The sequence below is a fragment of the Diadema setosum genome, chromosome 11 (genome assembly GCF_964275005.1).
Source record: "Diadema setosum chromosome 11, eeDiaSeto1, whole genome shotgun sequence".
NCBI classification, from domain to species: domain Eukaryota; kingdom Metazoa; phylum Echinodermata; class Echinoidea; order Diadematoida; family Diadematidae; genus Diadema; species Diadema setosum.
This window is the reverse complement of record NC_092695.1, coordinates 1,639,124-1,651,782: the sequence shown is the minus strand read 5'-3', so window position 1 is coordinate 1,651,782 and position 12,659 is coordinate 1,639,124. Positions and strand designations below refer to the sequence as shown.

At 38.0% G+C, this 12,659-nt stretch overlaps 1 pseudogene; it reads right to left on the bottom strand.

The window, feature by feature from the left end:
- Positions 1-9,837, bottom strand: part of LOC140234920 (uncharacterized) — a 35,905-nt pseudogene extending 26,068 nt beyond the window's left edge.
- Between the last annotated feature and the right edge of the window lie 2,822 nt (positions 9,838-12,659).

Here is a 12,659-nt window from a genome sequence, read left to right as displayed (position 1 = left end):
TTGAATTCGTATGTTGAACATTTTTTTACACACAATTCACGTAATTTCACGGTTGAATGAGCACATTAAAAACAAAGAAAAATAACAATTTAAATTGTGCAGTAAGAATTGCGATAATTTTGCGCACTGAAATCAAGTGTTTAATGCTTTTTGTATTGCGTGTAATACCACTGTGCATACAGTAATCACCTGACATTTCATTCGCGCTTCAATGAGCATGTGGGGCTGGAAAACCCGTTTTACCCTATATAATAAAAAGTGTTCATTGTTTTTTATGTTTAAGATGCAATGTTGGGAAATTACTCTGATTTCAATGAAAAAAATAACATTTCAATAAAAAAATTACATGGTGACATGCTTCAGTGAGCACATAAGATGAGCAAAGTGTGCGGGTCAAAACCATTTTCGTGGCTGAAATTCCCATAAGATTTACATTTGTTTTGTTTATGAAGACGTATTCAGCGGTGTTAGCGGATAGAGCCTAAAAAGTGAGTGAAGATGCTACCCAATCTGTGTTATATTGCCATAACGATCGCATAATAGTCAACCAACATTTTAAGCAACTATCATTACCATCACAATCATCAACACCACATGAACAACAAAGGCCACTATCTCACCACAATCAATATTTGTCTCCAGACTCTCAGTGCATATTTGCAGCACGGGAGGATATTGATAAACAAAAGTGAAATTTGGTACCATGTCAATGACCAATTGCATTTATTTTCTTTTGAGTTAATGCATGACTTCATGACGTCACAAAGACATCAAGAACTTAATGCCAAAATCAGTATTCAGTAGCGAGGACAAAGGCCCGAAGATTTAATTTGCATAATTTCTCATCTCTGCCCCAGCAAGGGAATGTCATCAAACTAAAGGCAGACCAATTTCCAAGGAATACTTCAATATTTAATCAAAGGTAGCCATGGATTATAAGAGGGGTTTCCAGCCCCAGGTACCCTTTGACGTGTAAAATTTTGAAGGAATGCCAAGGATCACTGAGACATTTATATCGGTCCTAAAACGCAATAATGAAATGTTTTTCAGTTGATTTTAAATGCAGAATATTAAAGCAACACGTGCTGGATGATTTCAATACGATAAATCATTGTTTCATAATGTGGTCATTCAACCATAAAATAAACCACATTGCATGCATAAGCCATTGTTAGCTTTCAAAAACATAAATTCCTTGTCTTCACATGAACTTACCGTGGGTATTATGGCCAAACTGCTAATTTTTCATTATGTAGGGTACAAAAAGGGTTTCCAGCCTCACGTGCTTATTGAAGCGTGACTGAAATGTCAGGTGGTCACTGATATGCGTGTGGGTATTAGCACAATATAAAAAAAAAGCATCATACAGTTGATATTAGTGCGCAAATTCTTGCCGCACAATTTAAATTGTTATTTTTCTTTGTTTTTAATGTGCTCATTCAACCGTGAAATTACGTGAATTGTGTGTAAAAAACTGTTCAACACACAAATTCAATCTCAATTGACAGAAATTACCACGAGAAACATGTCAAATCGGCCATTTTGGTAATTTTCACCCCGTGTTCACTCAACCGTGAAATTTTATGCACAAGTCACCTGGTACGATAAGAAGCACATAAATTATACGTTGCATGCCTTTTTATCCTGGAAAATTGAAATTTGTTCCGATATCACCAAATCAAAGTTGCAAAATTGGGCTTGTGAACTTCAAAAAGTGACCATTTTGACTTTAAGTTATGCTCACTCAAGCGTGACCAAGTGATATCCACTGAATTTCACATGAAATGTAGCCGAGAAATACAGCTACATAATCATGTATTCAGATTTCCTCAAAGGTTCCTGATTCATAAATTACAGAGGTTTGTTTTAGGGGGAACTTACCTTTTGTTTAGTGTTTAGATGGTCTCACTGCGAACAATCGCTGAAAGTCACGAATTTCCCAACATTGCTTAAATATATTACTGACTTCCACTGTTATCGATTTATCAAGCTCACCTGAGTCGAAGGCTCAAGTGAGCTATTGCGATCGTTCTTCGTCCGGCGTCCGTCGTCCGGCGTCCGTCGTCCGTCGTCCGTCCTCCGTCGTCCGTCCTCCGTCCTCCGTCGTGCGTAAACTTTTTACATTTTCATCGTCTTTTGAAAACCCCAAGACTGATTTTCACCAAACTTGGCAGGTAGCATCCCTAGGGGATTAGGATCTCAGTTTGTAAAAATAGGCACCATGCCCCACCCAAGGGCCCCCAGGGGGCCTCCAGGGGCCCCCAACCCCCCCAAATTAGGGAATCTTTAAAAATCTTCTTCTCTAGAACCAGAAGTGAAAGAGCTAAGTCAATACTATGAGTTAGTACATTGATGACTGTAGTTTCAAGTTTGTTCATGGCGGAATCAGGGGTGCCCCCCTTGGGACCCAGCGAGGGGGGGGGGGGGGGGGGGGGGGGAGGGGGGCATCGATTATCGATGTTATCGATTTATTAGCCCACCTGAGCCGAAGGCTCAATTAGTGAGCTATTGCGATCGTTCTTCGTCCGGCGTCCGTCGTCCGTCGTCCGTCGTCCGCCGTCCGTCGTCCGTCGTCCGTCGTGCGTGAACTTTTTACATTTTCATCTTCTTCTTGAAAACCCCAAGACTGATTTTCACCAAACTTAGCAGGTAGTATCCCTAGGGGGTTAGGATCTCAATTTGTTAAAATGGGTACCATGCCCAACCCAGGGGACCCCCATAGGACCAAAACCCCCAAATTAAGGAATATTCCAAAAAAAAATAATTCTTCTCTAGAACTAGAAGTGATAGAGCTAAGTTAATACTATGAGTTAGTACATTGATGACTGTAGTTTCAAGTTTGTTCATGGCGGAATCATGGCTGCCCCCCATTGGGACCCAGCGATCCGGGGGGGGGGGGGTGGAGGGGTCCTAATGGGGCCTAAATTGTACATTTTCATCTTCGTCTTGAGAACCCCATGACCGATTTTCACCAAACTTGGCAGGTATAGTATATCCCTTGGGGCATAGGATCTCAATTTGTTCAAATGGGCACAAACCTTCCAAAATTAAGGAATCTTCTCTAGAATCAGAAGTGATAGAGCTAAGATTATACTATGAATCAGTACATTAATGACTGTAGTTTCAAATTTGTGCATAGCAGATCCAGAGGTGCCCCTCTTGGGGGCAGGGGGTACATTTTCATCTTCATCTTGAAAACCTCATGATGGATTTACACCAAACTTGGCAGGTAGCATCCCTAGGGGGTTAGGATCTCAATTTATTAAAATGGGCACCATGCCTCACCCAGGGGGCCCCAGGAGACCCTCAATCCCCCCAAATGTAGGAATCTTTAAAAAATTGGGCCCATCTTCTACTTGAGAATGCCTGGTCAAATTTGGTAGAGCTGTGAATGATTAAGATTAGTGACTGCGTGAAAGGTGAACTTGATACCAGGGAGGTGGGGTCCCACCTCCCTGTTGATACTCAGGTGAGCCAAGGGTCTCTTGTTCTCATACCGCCATGGTAGCTTCCTCCTTCTCTGTGGCGAATTGAGTTGCATGGGAAGACAATCAAGCCCTATACCTCTTTCCAATGGTAAAAATTGCGAACAGGGTATGCAGTCGCTGCCAAGTCATTAACATTAATTTTGCTTGTCATTATACTCTACTTTTGGTTTCACTTTATAGCAAATAGTTTTGCGTATATAGATAGCGCTTTGGGGCGGGCTGTGTTTTAGATGATAGCAGTCTGCAAAATAAGTACATATATCTTAAATTATGACGTCATTAATGCATTCCATTTTCTTTTTGAATTAAAGAACCAGTATTCAGTAATTCAAAAAGGGTAAACACCAGCAAAAACAAAACAACGACGCAAAACAGAAAATAAAATACACAAAATTAGAACTAGCAACATTTTGTCTGGAGAGAGATGATAATATTGTTATAATTGTCATAATTATTGTACATTGGATGTGTTTGTTTGAGTGTGCGTGTGAGTGGGTGTCTTTGATCTGTTTTTCATAAATTTCAAGGTGGAATGACTGCCTATACTGTATAGGGCCTTATGATTTTAAAGGTCATTTTTTTTTTTTGTTTAATGCCGTGCTTTAAGCGGTTATCGAGAAAATTGGTAAAATCATCTCATATAGGCCTACATACTTTTTACGTGTATTAATCGACAACATTACGTCAACGAGAAACTGGAATTGTAAAGATACATCTATCAAAACAAAGTAATGAAAAAAATAGAATCATTAAGCATAACATCAGACATACGACGTCATTGATTATTCATTGCTCACTAAAATTCGTTTGTGACTGACGAAATTGAGGAATAGCTGGGAAGCTGTTGTGCGATACGTTGCAGACTGGTTATTGATTGGTAGAATGAAGCGTGATAAAACACAAGGCCAGCTGACATCGATGATTCTAGTTACTAATTGTTAGATTATTAATTGTGAATATAATAATGTTTGTATACGTTTAAAGTAAAATGTATGTTTATGCATCTCTGTCCAATCCAACATTATTATCATAATGTACATGTATATCTATGTGTGTGTGCTATGTATGAGTGTTGGGGAACTACATGAATATAATCTTCTCTTTGATAAACAAATGTAGAAATTATTACTGTATATTGCCATGATCAATTTTCAACATTCGACGAATTCGTGGTGCATGAACTACAACTTGATGTGCATACTAACGGGACTAAATGCGATGTCTCAACAAAGAGGTATGGTATGGTTTGAAGCTCCTTGGTCTCAGTGGGGATGAAAGTATGGATGTCCACTGTGTGCGTATACACATATAAGTGCGTGTGTATCATTATGTGTGTATGTATGCTGTATATAGCAGATAAGACGGTTTAAAGGGTCATAATACGACGGATGATGTATGGATGTCGTTGTCCATGACCGATTGCGGACAGGTACATGGCTGTCCAAGAAGGCGTGTAATACCTATAGGCATGGAGATCGGACTCACTAACGTTGAAGACGTGCACACCAATCGCCTCTTGGTGGTACGATGTCAGCATGGTTGAGGACATTGATGTAGACTTCTCCGAAGTCCCTGGCCTGGTCACAATAGATCTAGAACCCCCCCCCCCCCTCGCTCAAACTCATACCCTAAGCATATCAGTAAATAGGCCTATACCCCCACAAATCGTACCCACTCACTGAAGGGGAATTAACTCAAATATACAGTGGATTATTTTAATGTATGCAGCGATATTAGGAGAACACATCACTGAAAGTTTGAGGAAAATCGGATAATCTGTTCAAAAGTTATGAATTTTAAATTTGGTCACAAGACCGCTGGATCAGAAGATTGCCACGGATCATGACATTACACAATGCACTGCGGTATAAAGAAAGTAGGTGGCTACACATTCCCTACCATGGGAATGTCATTGACACTATATAGATGATGACTGGCGGGGGAGGGAACATACCGAATGTTCCACCCGAAGGATTTGAAATGCTATTGAGGGACTTATAGCCTCTGGAAATAACATTTCAAACCCTGAGGGTACAACGTTTGATACATGTTCCCGACAACAAAAGTCATCATCTATTATAATGGGTTAGTCATTGGTTGGGCAAATTTATCCTATCGATTGCGTGAAAAATATGATCGTTCAATCGTTTGGTATCGTTTGTCATTAACTTTGTTACGTGAAAATGTTTTCCCATGGGAGAACATTACAAAAATGTTCTGCCCATGGGCGAACATAACCAATGTGCCTCCATCACGTGACTGTGTTTAGCCAATCACTAACCGGCATTTGACTAACCCATTTAATATAACGCTATGTCAAGGGTCACACTAATCGCCCCTGCCTCATCACCAAAACTACAAAAATTCATAACTTTTGAATTGATTGTCCGATTTTCCTCAAACTTTCACTAAATGCATTATTCTACTAATATTGTTCCATTCACTCAATCAACATACACGTGTATATATATATATATATATATATATATATATATATATATATATATATATATATATATTGTTTCATTCTCATTTAGATTAACGCGTTTTGGGAATTACTTAAAGAAGTGCTACAACATCAAGCATAATTTTGTTCTGCACGGCTTCCTCCTTCCTATACTTCCAAGCCTGAAATGTTGCTCAAATGCCTATAGGAAAACTGACGCATTTTGTTTCCTTGTGCCAGTGAATACGATGCATGTTGCACTATCGGCAAGTTGCTATCAGCATGACTTCCTGGACGTCTGTGATCGGCTGAAATCCAAGAGATGCCCTCCATTCTTACTTGGAGAAGAGACTTAAAGAGCAACTCCACTCCTTCATGTTCATCAAAGTCACCTTGATGAATGAAATAAAGCTAGACTAAGAGGATGGATTGTGTGTGTGCGCGCGTGTGTGTGTGTGTCGAATTCAGACTAAATAATGATAATGATGATAGTAATATGATAGTGTATTTATAAAGCGCACAATATATTTATATAAGTGTGCGATAACATTCGTATCTACATAATGAATTACAAATTACATGAGTTGATTACGACATCACCCGACAGCTTTCATGGGTTTATGCAAATAATATTTCGTGAGATTATGTCTTAGAGATGATAAATCAACCATAGTCTCCCTTTCATACCAGAGAGAGAGAGAGAAAGAGATAATCGTTATGTTTTTTACTACGCGACAATTAATCTATATACACAGGTCAACATTTCATTCGTTAAAGGGAAGGTAAACCCAAAGAACAATGTGGATTGAGTGAAAGCAGCAACATTAGTAGATCACATCAGTGAAAGTTTGAGGAAAATCGGACAATCGATGCAAAAGTTATGAATTTTTAAAGTTTTGGTGTTGGAACCGCTGGATGAGGAGACTACTAGAGGATATGACGTATGAGTGGACAACAATACAAAGAAAATATAAAGGAAATTCAACAAAAATTCACTTTTCTAGAATTATGAAAAAACAATGGACCAACCGCTTTCAGAAAGCAGGGGGAATAATTGCTACCCTTAACATATATCAATATCAAGTTGATGGAATTTGTAATTTTCATGAAAAATGGATTTTTGCAGAATTTTCTTTATATTTTCTTGGTATTGTTGTCCACTCATACGTCATAACCTCTAGTAGTCTCCTCATCCAGCGGTTCCAACATCAAACCTTTAAAAATTCATAACTTTTGCATCGATTGTCCGATTTTCTTCAAACTTTCACTGATGTGTTCTACTAATGTTGCTGCTTTCACTCAATCCACATTGTTCTTGGGGTTTATCTTCCCTTTAAACTTTATTTCAAGAGAAAAGATTGGGTGAGAATTAGGAAGAAAACATCAAGGTCAAGTTTTCGTAAAGCTGTTGTTGAACTTCTGTTAGAAAGTTAATGTGCTCATGAGATATTGCTAACATGTATACCGTATTTATCATTAGATGATGTAAATGCTTAAATTGTTAGATGTTATAGACATCGTTCATGACCAAGGGCCTACATTTCCGAAGGCTCAGTACGTAGTGAATTGTTCATTTGATATTTTTAGCACTGGAATATATCATATTGATAAACTATACCTAACAGCAAAGCAAAACACATAACTGAGCAGTAACAATGACTGTAATTGCGTTGGACAATGAATTCATTCAGTTTAGTGAATATCTGTGTTCAAGTCAGTTGGCGTATTCATTCGATTTCGATGCCATAAACAATCGCGACAGAATGAAACCATTAGTTTGTCCCATGGCCGGCGCCACGTGTTTAAAAGCGTGTGTGTGTGTGTGTGTGGGGGGGGGGGGGGTTGTTTACATATTTTTGGTGCCACTTCCGGGTTTCATCAGCTAACAAGCCAAAAAAATAAAGAATCCAAAGTGGTTACACCCTTATATGTATTCCTGTGTTTTAAAAGTGGGGGGGGGGGGGGGGGCGAACCCCCGGCCCTCTCCGATTCCGCCGGGCTTGTGTCCACTTTAATAGCCATTATTTTTGTCATGTAGGCCTACATTTTATTAGATTTTATTCGACTCTTCCGACCCCATTCCGGGGTATGAGAGTACAACACATAAATACAAGATATGGTTATTACAATATCAAAGAATACATGTTAGTGATAATATTACAATGATGTATAGTCTATATCTACCAAACATATATACAGTGATATACAAATTGGCAAGCAAGGTTAACTAATCGTATGAACCATACGACCAAACAATCGTGACATACAACTACAAAATAATTGAGATCGAGTATCACTGGATGCTTAATTTTTCTACCACTACAAGTTACAATATTTTCTTTCTTGACTACAGTACACTCAACTTGTTCAGGCTTCTGCAAATTTGCAAAATATGACATGATCAGCCTCACAAATAATACTAATCTTTTAAGCTGTCCTAAATGCGAACATGAAAATAATCTGGACATGTGTACTGAGCAAGGACGTTTAACCAAATAATGATTGCTTAAATATAACTGTCTTTCCTTTTCAAAGAAGGGGCATACGAAAACATAGTGAAATTCATCACCTGTTTCATGTCTATCACAACAAGGGCATTGAATATCCCCTTCATTTAATGGCTATACAAATCTTCTATTATTAACTGGCAACTGATTTGACCTACATCTAAAACGGCCCAATGAAATTCTATCCCTCTTACTCAACTGCATGGACTAAATACCTTTCAAAGAGACTATTCGTCTTAAAAATCCTATAATTTAAACATACTCTATTTGACCAAACATTTGCCATCAAATCCTGTTTAGACATCACACTAATCTCAGCTTCAAGGTGCTCAATATCCAGTTATTACTAAATCCTTCCCCCTTTCTTAGCCATACAACACCAAGACCAGCATTGTTTAAAATTTCCTCAATATGAGATATCCACTTAAATACAAAGGTCGTGTCCTGTTGACTTATTAATCTTTGGAGTGTATAAAACCTGAATGAATATTTAGCAGAAGAACCCTTTATGATCCTCAGCCAGAAGCTAACCATACGATATTTAACAGTATTAGCCAGTCGTGTTCTCCCGGTTTCTGCATATACCATACAATCTGGTGTAAATTTATTTACATATAACAACGATTTCAAGAATTTCCTATGAAAAATTTCGATTCGACTCAAATCCTCAAAACCCCAAACTTCACACCCGTACAATAGTATTGGTAACACTAACTGATCAAACAGTTCGCATTGAATATCCACAGGAAGCTTGAGTTTCTGAACCTTTAGTGACATAGAAAAAGGTGCTTTCCTTGCCTGTGACACCTGTTTAGAAATAGCCTTCTTAAAACTTCCATTGTAATTAAATTGAATGCCTAAATAAACAAAATCATCCACTACATCAAGTTTGTCTACACCAAAACTGAACAATGGAAAGTTACGTACTTTGCCTCTTGAGAAAATCAGGACTTTAGTTTTTGTAGTATTGACACTTAACTTCCAATCTATACAATATCGATGCAATGCATTCAAAGCCAACTGAAGCTCTTTTGCACTGTCGGCTAAAATGAGAGTGTCGTCTGCATACAACAATGTATATAAATGTATAAAAAGATCCTCATTGACTTCTTTGTCTAAAATATCAGCACAAACTTTTTCAAACAAAAACTGTAGTCCCTTGAAACGACAACTCAAAAACGATTCAAAATCATTGAGATATATTGCAAAAAGCAGAGGCGATAAATTTTCACCCTGCCGTACACCAACATTACACTGAAAAGCCTCAGAATGTTGACCATCTACTAATACACAAGATTTGGCTTGAGCATACATATCCTTTATAACTGTAAACACCTTTAATACCATCCACCCCAGACCTCGACATTTTATGCCAAAGTGATGCCCTATCAACCATATCAAAGGCTTTCTTAAAATCAATGAATGCACAATAGATTCGCTTGCGTTTAGTCAAATATATCAATTAAAGTTTTCAAGACAAAGGCGTGATCCATTGTAGAATATCCAGCTCGAAAGCCAGCTTGTTCTTCTCCAAGCATACCTTGATTATTAAGGTAAGTTTGTTATCCTATGATTCAAAATAGATGTGAATAACTTTCCCAAACAGCTTAAAAGTGTTATTCCACGATAATTATCTGGGTCTGTATCCCTTCCCTTTTTCTTAAAAATTGGTACTATAGTACCGAGACACCAGTCTTTTGGAACTAAACCACTTTCCAAAATTATATTAAAGTAAACTGTAATACAATCCAAAACACGACTTGAACAATGTTCTAAAAATTCATTCCTAATCAAATCAGTACCACATGCCTTATCATTCCTTAACTTCTGAACCATCTTAATGACTTCATCAATTACAATTGGTTCATTTAACTCATTATTACCTATTGATCCATCCAAATCATACTCTGGTACTGAAATTAAATTTCGAACCGAATTCAGTTTACTAAAATGATGTACAAAATCAACCAAAGGGACCTTTGCCGCACAGGAGTCACGCTTACGGCCATTCAGTAACTTCCAGTACTCCTGCGGGCTATCCTTTTTAAGTATACGAAGATGATCATGCAGTGATTTACTATATGCCTTCTTCTTTCTTCTCAACAATTTCTTGTAACTACTAGCAACAGTAATGTCAGCCATAAGCAGCATTTGCTCCTTCTCTCTCATAGGTTTCCCTTTACACTTCCGTTTAATAATGCAATCTAGCCTGTACACACTCATTGATGGCTTTTGTTCTTTGCGAGGTTTCCTAGGATTACCTATCCTACGAACCTTTTCCTCACAAATACCAACTTCTTTTCCAGCATTCATGAAAATATCACCCAACAACGCACTAAAGCTATCAATATGAGCTTGTGTGGATGATCTTTCAACCACCCTCAATTCACTCAACAAGGCATGAGTATTCTGATCAAGCTTTAAACTGAAATCTAATGCCTTTTTACTATCCCACTTAAATGAAACATACTTGACATTCTTAAAGGTGTCATCCGTATGCTCAGACTTATTACCCCCAGAATCATCAATACCATTAATATTAGAAATCGTCAAATTCAACGGGCAGTGTACATGTGAAATACATTTATCAAAAATATCCACTTCAAAATGAGTGACATATTGAAATAGGCCTGCAGATAGAATGACATAATCAACCAAACTTTTCCCACCATTCTTATTGTAACATGTAAAATCACCAACACCTTTATCACTGCCAAATCTTCCATTCACTATCTTCAAATCAACACTCTGGCAAATACCAATAAGTTGCCGACCATTATTATTTACAAAATTATCCATACTATGTCTTTTTGTAACATATCCTTCCTCTTGGAGTAAACTCTTATAATCAATATTGTCATCCGAAGCATCATACCCACACATTCAGTAACAGCATTATCAATTACCATAAAATCATCAAGCAGCCCTGTTCTGGAATTAAAATCCTCCACTAAACAGAATGGAACGTCATAACTACTTTTCAAATATAACAAATCCTGATAAAAATTATGAAAAATATCATTTGTGTGAAATACTGAACCTTCGCATGGCAAATAAACTGCTCCTAACATGAACTCAAAACCCAAAGAGGACTTGCTAAAATGAATCCACAAAATAGACTCTGATGTAGTGCCAGTTATTTTGGTTGTAGAAGAAAACAAACTTTCCTGAATGAGGACACAAATCCCGTGAAAACCACCAAGCCTTTTCAAAACAGGTAACTTCTGTGGTTATTAAAATGTGAATGGGAAAAATCTGGGATGTCTGTACATAGTCGGTACAATGTATCACGGACACTATGCGGCCACGTGGGTTGATGACGTCATTTCTATAATACTGCGCATGCGTCAATGCATTTCGCTCCTTCCTCCTCAAGTATGATAAATGAAATACAGTATTTCAGCCCGACCAGGAGTAGAGTTCAGGCAGCATAGCATGCAAGCGAGACAGGGCGACTCGACGCGTTCGCCGAGAATAGATGACGTCATCTCATCACCGTCCACTTTACCACGCTGCAATCTGAGGTCCGTTTGCATCGCCTTTGGTTGCGCGTCCTCATTCTCTGCTCTGGGTACTTGAAGTCGCCTCATTCTTGCATATGAGAGTGCCGTCCTGTCCGCGATGCGTGCTTAACTCCGTGTGCTGTGATATAACATTTAGAATAGTATTCCCCATCCGCGGAGATGTGGATATGCATAAACCGCTTTCATTATGGAACGGCGCCACCGTGTATTCTGAATTCACACCGATTAATGGTGGGAAGATATCGTAAGCCATGGTGATGGATTTCGCAAAAATACTTGTCTTTGCAGAAGACTTGTTTACAAGCGTATAAATCTTCTACAGAGCTGTAACGCTCATAGCGGTTTTGTCTGCTTAGATGATTATGTATAGGCGACTGGTAAAATGGCTATGTATATCTGGATGCAAATATACTATCCTCCAATAATGGAAAAGATGCTAATTACTTTCTAATGTTAATATCAAATATGAATCATGGTATAATCATTCTTCAGTGTTTATTACACCAAACATTTCCAGAACCTTTAATGTTCGGGAATCCTTAATTGATGTAATAAACACTGATGAATAACTGAATGAAATTTTCATGAAAAGTATGGTAAGCATTCCATCGACTTGTGTACTAGCATTTACTATTCTAAGTGTATATTTTCCCTGCTTTCTGGAAAAATCGAAGTCAGATGGTCTGATTTAAAA